Source organism: Rattus norvegicus, chromosome 6 (genome assembly GCF_036323735.1).
Source record: "Rattus norvegicus strain BN/NHsdMcwi chromosome 6, GRCr8, whole genome shotgun sequence".
In the NCBI taxonomy this organism is placed as follows: Eukaryota; Metazoa; Chordata; class Mammalia; order Rodentia; family Muridae; genus Rattus; species Rattus norvegicus.
In genome coordinates this window covers 44,323,453-44,332,890 of record NC_086024.1, presented here as the reverse complement: position 1 = coordinate 44,332,890, position 9,438 = coordinate 44,323,453, and positions in this window count along the sequence as shown.

The window sequence follows — 9,438 nt, the reverse complement described above, 5'->3', positions numbered from 1 at the left end:
AGGTAGGTGGTAGTGATGCTGGTGATGGTGGTGGTTGGAGTGGTGACAGTGGTATTGGTAGTGGTTGACATAGGGTCTTACACTGTAGACCTGGCTGGCCTGAATCCTGCTCTGTAGGCCAAGATGGCTTCTAATTCACAGATACCCTTCTGCCTGCCTCCACCTTCCCAATACTGGTATTAAATGTGGGCAAGACAACACTTGATGACACAGTCAGGGATGTTATAAGCAGCCTTTCCCAGCTGTGCCAAGATGGTCGATCTTACCCTCACATTCTTTCTTCTATTTTGTCTTCTTTTGTTCATTTTTGTTTAGCCCCCTTTTCTTTAAATTTTCAAATCCCAAGTAGGAAGGAAGGCAAAGTATAACTAAAATGAGTAAAGGCCTTACCTTGAGCCAGGGCTTGTCTGCACCAATGAAACACATTCTGTATTCTGTGTGAGCTCTCTGAGATAGGATATAATTGAATGCCTTCATATTCTTCAAATGATCAGTTCATGGGACTGGAATATTAAGACACATGCTAGGAACACAGAGGCAGGGTGAGAGCACGCTAGAGGTTTCCTATTCTATGTTTATAGTGTTATAACTGACCCACAAGTTATGCAGGAGAATGTTCCAAAGACAACATCTTTCACTCAATAAGGAGTTCATTTACTAAGTACCTACAACATTCAAAACAGGGCAGAGTAGCAAAGTGGCTAAGGAAATGGACTTTGGATGAAGACAGGGCAGGGTTCAAGGGCTCCTTCTGTTATGCTTTGCCAGATCACTGCGGATAACTTTGTGTTAGACTCCATTTGCCCAGAAAGCTTGTCTAGCACTACCATCATATACATCAAATAAAGATTTCTACATTTTGAAAAATACATCAGTAGGTGATATTTGTAATTATGAGAGCACACAGAAGCTATTTACACAAGACAAAGTAGGTGCAATGTCTCTAGGAAACATTATCGTATGCGTTTGCCATGCATGCATGTGTCCATCCCTCCCAAAATGTTTTATGTAATGCATGGTTGTGTCTACTTCAGAGATCTTACAGAACATTTCACACAGCAGAGCTCCATTTTGTCACCTCTACTTGTGTGTGATTTCACATTCTCAGCACATTGAGTAGATGACACATATATGTATATTTAGGTGTTAGCACAGTGATCAAACTATTATAATGCTGCATTGGAAGCTTAGAATTTGATCAAGTGTTCACAATCACTGTGATAGTATACACAGTGAAAAGTGTGCATGGCACAGTCACAGATGACTCTAAAATCAAGGTGTGCAAAGGACCCCAGGTGAACACTGTCAAAAGGGCCTAGGTTCATTATGTGTTTGATCTTTAAATTCAATTTTGGCTGTTGCATTTTCAGAAACTCTTTGCTGTTACCAAACTTTTATTACAAGAAATTCATTCTCTTTGCAGTTCTGTGAACCAAAAGTTCAAGATTCAGATATTGGCATGGCTGGGCTCCTTCTAGGGTCTCTCAGAGCACAACTTTGCTGTCTTATCCAGCTTCTACTAAGCCTGTGAGCTTGTGGCAACACCATTCCAATCTCCCCTGTGTCTCTGTCTGAAGCCTTAACAGGATACTCTACAAAGTGGTTCTCAACCTGTGTGTTAAAAATGCCTTTGAGTGTTAGATATCTGATACCCTGCATATTAGATATTGACATTATGATTAATAGCAGTAGCAAAATGAGTTATAAAATAACAATGCTAGTTCTTTTATGGTCATGGGTCACTACAGCATGAAGAACTATATTGAAGGATTGCAGCATTTGGAAGGTTGAGAACCATTGTCTCATAACCATTGTTTGCCTTAATAGTCTCTTCTGGGCAATGTGAGGTTTTCTTTCTGTCGTGTGTCTTGGGATTCTTCCACTCTCTACCATTCCACTGCCCAACTGCAAAGAACTTCTTGCAGAGAACCCCAGGCTCTGTCTCAGAACCCATCTCAGGTACAGTTGTCCAGGGCATCAGGTATTTTCCTGAATCTATGACAACACATCAGGACCGCAAACAGTGTAAGAAGGAAGGCATTTGTTTTCATTACAGTTCCAGAGACCTGAAAACTGTCATGGTGGGGAAGGCATGGCAACAGCTTGCTGTAGAAACAGTAAGCTGGCTCAGCACATGGTCATCTGCACACAGAAAACAGAGAGTGAGAACAAGAAGTGGGGTGAGTCTATGAGGTGTCAGAACCTGTTTCCGGAGTATACTGTCTTTAGCAAGCTCCCACTCCTAATGGTTCCATACAACAATGCCACTGACCAGGGACCAAGTATACAAATACATGAGCCTATCAGGGACAGTTCTTACTCAAACCTCAGCACTAAAAGAAACAAAACTGGTAGCATGCTTGTGTCCCAGTGCAGTGGTTTGAGAATGACTCCTGAGGCTTGTGTATTTGAATACTTAGTTGCCACTTGGTGGAACTGTTTGGAGAGGATTGAGGGTCTTGATGGGTAATGCGTAGAATCATGGAAAGCTTTGGAGACCTTAAAGCCTTTCCCTCATCCCTGCTTTGCTCCCTCTGCTTTGTGCTTGTGTTCAGTCTGAGTGCTTACCATCTTGCTCCAGCTCCCCTGCCTGCTGCTGCCATCCTTCCATCATGGGGTCTAACCCTCTGGACGCCATGACAAAATAAATGGTTTCTTCTGTAAGTTGCATTGGTTTTGGTATTCTATCACAGTAATAGAAAAGTAACTGAGACACCATGCAAACTTTGTTCTCTTCTTCTCCTCTCTCTCTCTCTCTCTCTCTCTCTCTCTCTCTCTCTCTCTCCCTCTCTCTTTCCCTCTTCTTCCCTCTCTCTGTGTAAAAATGACACATAGAAAAAGCAAAGTGAACTTCAACATTGTTGATCATATCATGAAGATCAGCCTATCTAAAGCCTGCAACCAAGGGCAGCCATGTTGAAAAGTGGGTAGAGTTTCAATGCCACAGTCTCAGGGCACAACTCCTTCTTTGAGGAACATCAGTATTTTACTTTTTCAGGCCTTCTGCTTATTGGATCTGCTTATAGGATGCAGCACTTTGTCAAGATAACTTTAGGTCAAACAACGGCAAATGCTGGTCACAGTCAAAATATCTTCACAAGAACTTCTAAACAAGTAATTGGCCAAACACTTGGGTCTACAGTCCAGTCAACCTGACATTTACAGTTAAACACCACCTAAGAGTGATGGTGAGATTTCACTTGTTCTTTACTTCACCTGGAATTGCAAAGGCTTCACCCTGTCCTTTCTTTCCTCAGCCAGAAATAGAAAAGCTTGGAGCAGATGGAGAGAGCCAGTGTCTGCATCTAGGTTGTCTTGACTTGCTTCATTTCCTCCAGTGTTCCTCCAACCCTCAGTCCAGATTCCAGTCTCTGGGCTCTGCTCATCCCTCTGAGCAATGTTCTGAGCTGACATTTTTGGTCTGAGCAGCCTGTACAGGGGGAGGAGCCTTGATCACATTATAATAAACAAGCCACTCTGAATGGAAGAAAATAAATCTGAGGAAGCTACCTACTGAGATGCCTGGGAAGAGAAACGTCTCCATATATAACATAAGCTAAAATCGATAATGAAACGGGGCAGACATAAGCTGGTAGCAAACAGAAGGCCTTGGGAACACGAGAGTTCCAACCCCATGAGTCAATTGAGTTACCTGAGGAACAAATTGAACACCAACAGAATGAGGGGATGTAATGAGCACACAGATGCCACTTGCATACACCACAGATGGCAGCTTTTCTTTTCCCTCCCAAACATTTTGTTTGCTTTAGCCCTAATGTCTTCCTGATATTTCAGATTCATGCTGTGACTTTTTAGTGAAATGAAATTACAGTGGCTTAAAATTACATCAATAATTATACTCTGCTCAGACAAGAAGGATTGCATGTTCCAAGATGCTAGCAGGACCTCTCATAACAGTGGGAAAGCAATTTCTCCGGGCGGAGTAATTATATGTGGAACATTCTAGTAAGAGTCAGAGGAGAGATGTGTGGGAGAGGGAGGTCACTGAGACCTGGGGGATTTCATCTCTTTCATCAGTTAACTTGTGGCAAAGAGTTGAAGCCTCAGTATCCTTGTAAATTAGAAATAACAGTATGGCCACCTCACAGACTTAAGCTGATTGAATGATAGGTGTTTCATGAGTTGTAAGAATGTCACACAATTTCAAGCCCCTTAGAAATCGCTTAAATGAGAGTTTGGTTCCACAGCATTAATTCTTTTCTCTATTCTCTTATGAAAAGACGCCTCCCCCACCGAGCCTGCAATTGGCCCTGTGCCCTGCTTGGGGTTGGTAGTTAGGACAAAGATTGTGAAGAAGGCTTGAAAGGCAGTTACAGGGTGAAGGTGTCTCTGATTATTACCTTGAGCAAAGGTCTGGCTAGCCTGAACAAGAGACTGAGCTGGACTTATAAGTGTCCACAGGAGTCTTACCTTCCACAGGACCTTCCTACTAGGTCCTCAGAATAAAAGACGTGTTGAGTTAAACTACTGAAGTTTTTGTTTGTTTGTGTCTCCTGCATCCAAACTCCATCAATCTTGCGGCAAAGTTGAGATGACCTTGAACATTTCCTTCTCCTGTCCCTTCTGCCTGCTGCCAGGATTTCCAGTGTCCCCCACCATACCAGGATCAGTAGGTGTTCTGAATAGAACCTGGGGCCTTCTGCATGGTAGACAAGCACACCACCAACTGAGCCTCGTTCCCAGCAAAGCCACCGTGTTCCACAGTGGTCAAGTGAGCAGCAATTTGTTTTTCCCACTATCTCATTTACTTTGAGTACGGTGACCTTGTAGGCCATTTTCACTGCACGTGTCCTTTTGTTCCATGTTTTCATTCTCCTTTCTCTTCCAAAAAGTACTAGAATTATTCTTAATAAGCTCAGCGGAGTTAGATGGACCTTCATTTTTTACTTATACTTTCTTTCATGGCCTATATAGTGGAGTTAACCGGAAAACATTCACGAGAGGCTACATTTTAACATGATGAAACAGGAAAGATGAGCAAACATGACACATGTCTCTTTTATTGTCTCTTTCCAGATGGATTGCAGTTCAGCACTCAGCTTGAAAGACAGAATGTAAAAGACTCAAATATTCTTGGACACTGGGATAACACGGAACTCCAACTTGTTCTGTTTGTGAGTCTGACCTTGAACCTGCTGCTTTCAGTCATTAGGCCACAGTGAGGTTCTGAGAGAGTTAGTTAATCTCAATTGTCAACTTGAGATGTAGAATCACTTGGGAGATGGGTCTCAGAGCTTGATTTTAGGTAGTTACCTTGATGAGGTTTATTAAGGCGGGAAGAATCAACTCCTGTGGGTGGTGTCACTCCTTCCACTGAGATCCTGAACTGGGTGAGATGCACCATGAACTGAGAACAGCATCCTCTGTTTCCTGACTGAGAAAACTTGACCTGCAGCCTCAGGCTCCTGCTGCCTTGACAAGCAGCTTCAGCTGCTGCCTTGACTTCCCTGCTGTGATAGACTGTACCTTGGAAATTCAAGCTGCAAGGGACTCTTTCACATTGCTTTTGTCAGGCTAATTTTTTTTTCACAGCAACGGGAGAAGAAATTAAGAATCAAGTGTGTAGGCCACCAGTCAGAGATGTGTCTGGGAAACAAGAGGAATGTAGGTCAAGACAGATGTAGAATAGATTTTGGAGCGTCGTCCAAGAAATCCTGCTTAGACTGTTTTAAAGGAAGAGAACGCTGTATACTTTTTAAGGCAAATATATACTTACATTTATTTTAGCATATATATATTTACTACTATGGCATGGAAGGAGCTAAGAGTTCTATATCTTGCTCTAAAGGCAAATAGGAGAGGACTATTGTCTTCCAGGCAGCTAGGGGGAAAGTCTCAAAGCCCACACCCACAGTGAACGTCAAGAAAATTTTAATGTAAATTAATTGTATGCAAATAAGTTTCTGGATTGGGGCTATTTTGTTTTGAGATAGGGTCTTGCTATGTAGCTTAGGCTAGCCTCAAACTCATGATTTTGTTACCTTATCCTTTAAGAAGCAAATATGTGTGTGTGTTTGTCTGTGTGTGTGTGTATGTATGTGAGAGAGAAAGAGAGAGAGAGAGAGAGAGAGAGAGAGAGAGAGAGAGAGAGAGAGAGAGATTGTGGTGGTTTGAATATGCTTGGCCTAGGGAATGGCACCATTAGGAAGTATAGCCTTGTTGGAAGAGGCATGGCCTTATTGACGGAAGTGTGTCACTGTGGGTGTGGGCTTTGAGATCCTCCTTCTAACTGCCTAGAAGACAGAAGTCTTTTCCCTTGGAACAAGATGTAGAACTTTCAGCTCCTCCCATGTCATGCCTGCCTGGATGCTGCCATGTTCCTGCCTTGATGATAAGGGACTAAACCTCGGACTTTGTAAGCTAGCTCTAATTAAATGTCCTTTATAAGAGTTGTCTTGGTCATGGTGTCTTTTCACAGCAATGGAAGCCCTAAGTAAAGCATGTATGCACAGGCAGGCACACCCGTGTGCATGCATGTGCGTACACACACACACACACACACACACACACACACACACACACACACCACAGAAAGCCAGACAAAAGGTCATATGATAAAGAGATAGATAGGATATGTATTCTATAAACCTACACACTTCTGTTTCTCAAAAGAGTTGACTGTGATATGCCACAGTTTATCATCAACACTTAGCACTTTATGGTGGAGGCCATCATGATGTTACTAACCACGGAAACACTAAAAGGCCACTTAGACTGAAGAAACATCAACATGTACTTCAAAATTATTGTGAGAAAAGGAAAATGCCTGACTACTATGATTTAATTCACACAGTGGCAGTTGGGGTGACCACAGTCACAACGTAAATCATCACTTTGTAGTTAAAGCAAATTGATGTTCAAATTAATTCTGATTTATTTACTTATTTAAGATAAAGCCTCACTCTGAGGCACAAACTGGCCTGGTATTCACTGTGTAGTATAGGTTGGCCTTGTACCCAAGGCAGTCCTTTCAAAGTCTAGGATCAGGAGTACACCACCACACCAGCTCACCTCCCTCATTTCAATCTTCATTTCATGTGCTTATACCAAATAGGAACCTAGGATTTTAATGTGCTTGTTCTATTAGCAACAAGGATTTGTAGAGTTAAAGAATTACAGTTTTATAAAGGAAAAAAAAAGCTAAGGTCATTGAAACAGACAGAATAGTTTCATAATGAGGTTTTTTTTGTTATGGTTTAATTTTAAACTAAGGCATGTATGTGTTGAAATGAACTAGAAGTGGAACTGAAAAGTTCAACATTAAAGATCACATTATTTATGCAATGTGGTAAACACTGCCTTTAATCAATCTAAGGAACAGAACAGTCTTTGAAAACTGGTTGTTAGGCAAATACACTAATAATCTCATTAAGACTGAAGTAACCTGCCAATCAAAGCACAAGAGCACACACACACACACACACACACACACACACACACACACACACACACACAAACACACAAACACATCCCAAATCAAAAGCAGCCAAAATAGAGTTTTTAACAAAGTTGATGTTAACTATTTAAGAACTCATTACATATACATTATACATATACATGTACATGTACATGTATGGTATCCATTATTCTTTGCTCAGATTTTAGAAGTATTTGATTTATCCAAACATACTCCATGAGTCAGGCTATGTACCTCTGATATCATTAAACACTTTTTAAACAGGGCTTTTAAATTTCATTCTTGTGTGTGTGTGTGTGTGTGTGTGTGTGTGTGTGTGTGTGTGTGTATGTATTTATGTGTGGTATCTGAATGGTGAGACTAAAGGTTGCTCTTAATAATTCTCCAGGAGCCCTCCGTTTTGATGTTTTGAGATGGGATTGTTCACTGAACCAGATTTGGCTAGGCTGGTTAGGCTGTGAACACCAGAGGTTAGCTCCTTCCTTTGCCCAGCACTGAAATTGCTAATCTGTACCAACATGCCTGGCTTTTTGTGTGAGTTTTGGGATAGAACCTAGAACCTCATGCTGGTGAAGCAAGCACATGAACACCTGAGCTGACTACTTAGCCCTCAGAATTGGATATTTCCAATCAAAATATTAATAAACATAATGCCCCGTCTCCAAAAGACTGAGCAGTGAAAATACCCTGATGCTTTTGAGTCCCAGGTTACAATCATTAAAAGAAGGCTGGCAAATGAGAAGACATTAGACTTTGTCCCTTGGAAGGGAAGGGATGGCTTGAGTAATGGTGGAGGGTAAATGATGAACCAGGGCTAGTGAAGCATTGAAGGGCAAGAAGAACCCAGAATGTGGCCAAACCCGGAGACTGGGACAATATTTGACCTGAAATATACTTGAAGAAACTTATCAAAAATGTTCTCCTCATTTGCAGAATTTGTTCTAATTCTACCTAATACTTCAGGCATCCTGTCTCTAAAAGGTTTTTTACTAACAAATTTTGGTATTCTGCCATTTTTATACATTACACTGTATTTTAGTGTTTCTTCCTCCCATCTCCCTCCTAGCCTTACCAGTCAGCCCTCTATAATACCTCTCTCTCTCTCTCTCTCTCTCTCTCTCTCTCTTTCTCTCTCTCTCTCTCTCTCTCTCTCACCTATTTATTAGTTTTTGCTTTACTCAGCTCTGTCCGGGGCCTCCTTCCATCAAAGCCTGGTATGCTCAATTGCGAGTACACACTGGATACCATGTTTCTCCCTCAAGAATCTGTCAGGTGCGAACAGGTCAACAGTATATGGTAGGACCCCGTGAGCTTCACATCTGGCTTATAGGAAGGTCTGACTCCTGGGGAGCCTGTACCAGTTTGTGCAACTACTGTGAGTTTGGGTCCCCATGTCACCGTCCTGCATAAAAGACAGTGATTCCTAGTCCCTTCCTCTAGCCTGTAGCTCTTACATTATTTTTACCTCCTCTCCTATCATGTTGCCTGAGTTTTAAGATGCCAGGATGCAAGTGTTTTGTCTAAGATTGAGCCCCCAGTCATCCTTCATTCTCAACACCTGTGGAATCATGGGTCTTTGCTTTTATATCCATTATTAAAGGGAGAGACTTCTCTGTTTTAGGATATGTCTATGGACAAACAACTATTTGGGGCATTTTCTATTATGGTTTGATATTATGTCAGCTAAGCATCCAGATCAGGGTTTGAACGTCAGTTTTCTCGAATATCCTTAGTTTAATTACTTCTTTCACTTTCCCCTTCTTGCCTTTCTCCTTTCCTCTCCCTCCCCATTTAATCTTCCCCATCATAAAGCTTTCAAGTTTCCTCTTCAAGCAAAGACATATTCAGGGACAAAAAGGTCATACTAAAAAGAATTGAAGCTTAATATATTTTGTTGGTATTTAATTATTTACTTGTCAACAAATTCTATAAGATTAATAGGTGAGATAATTCTAATCAAACTTTTCAAAATTAAAATTCTTTTAAAATCTTGAAAAAAT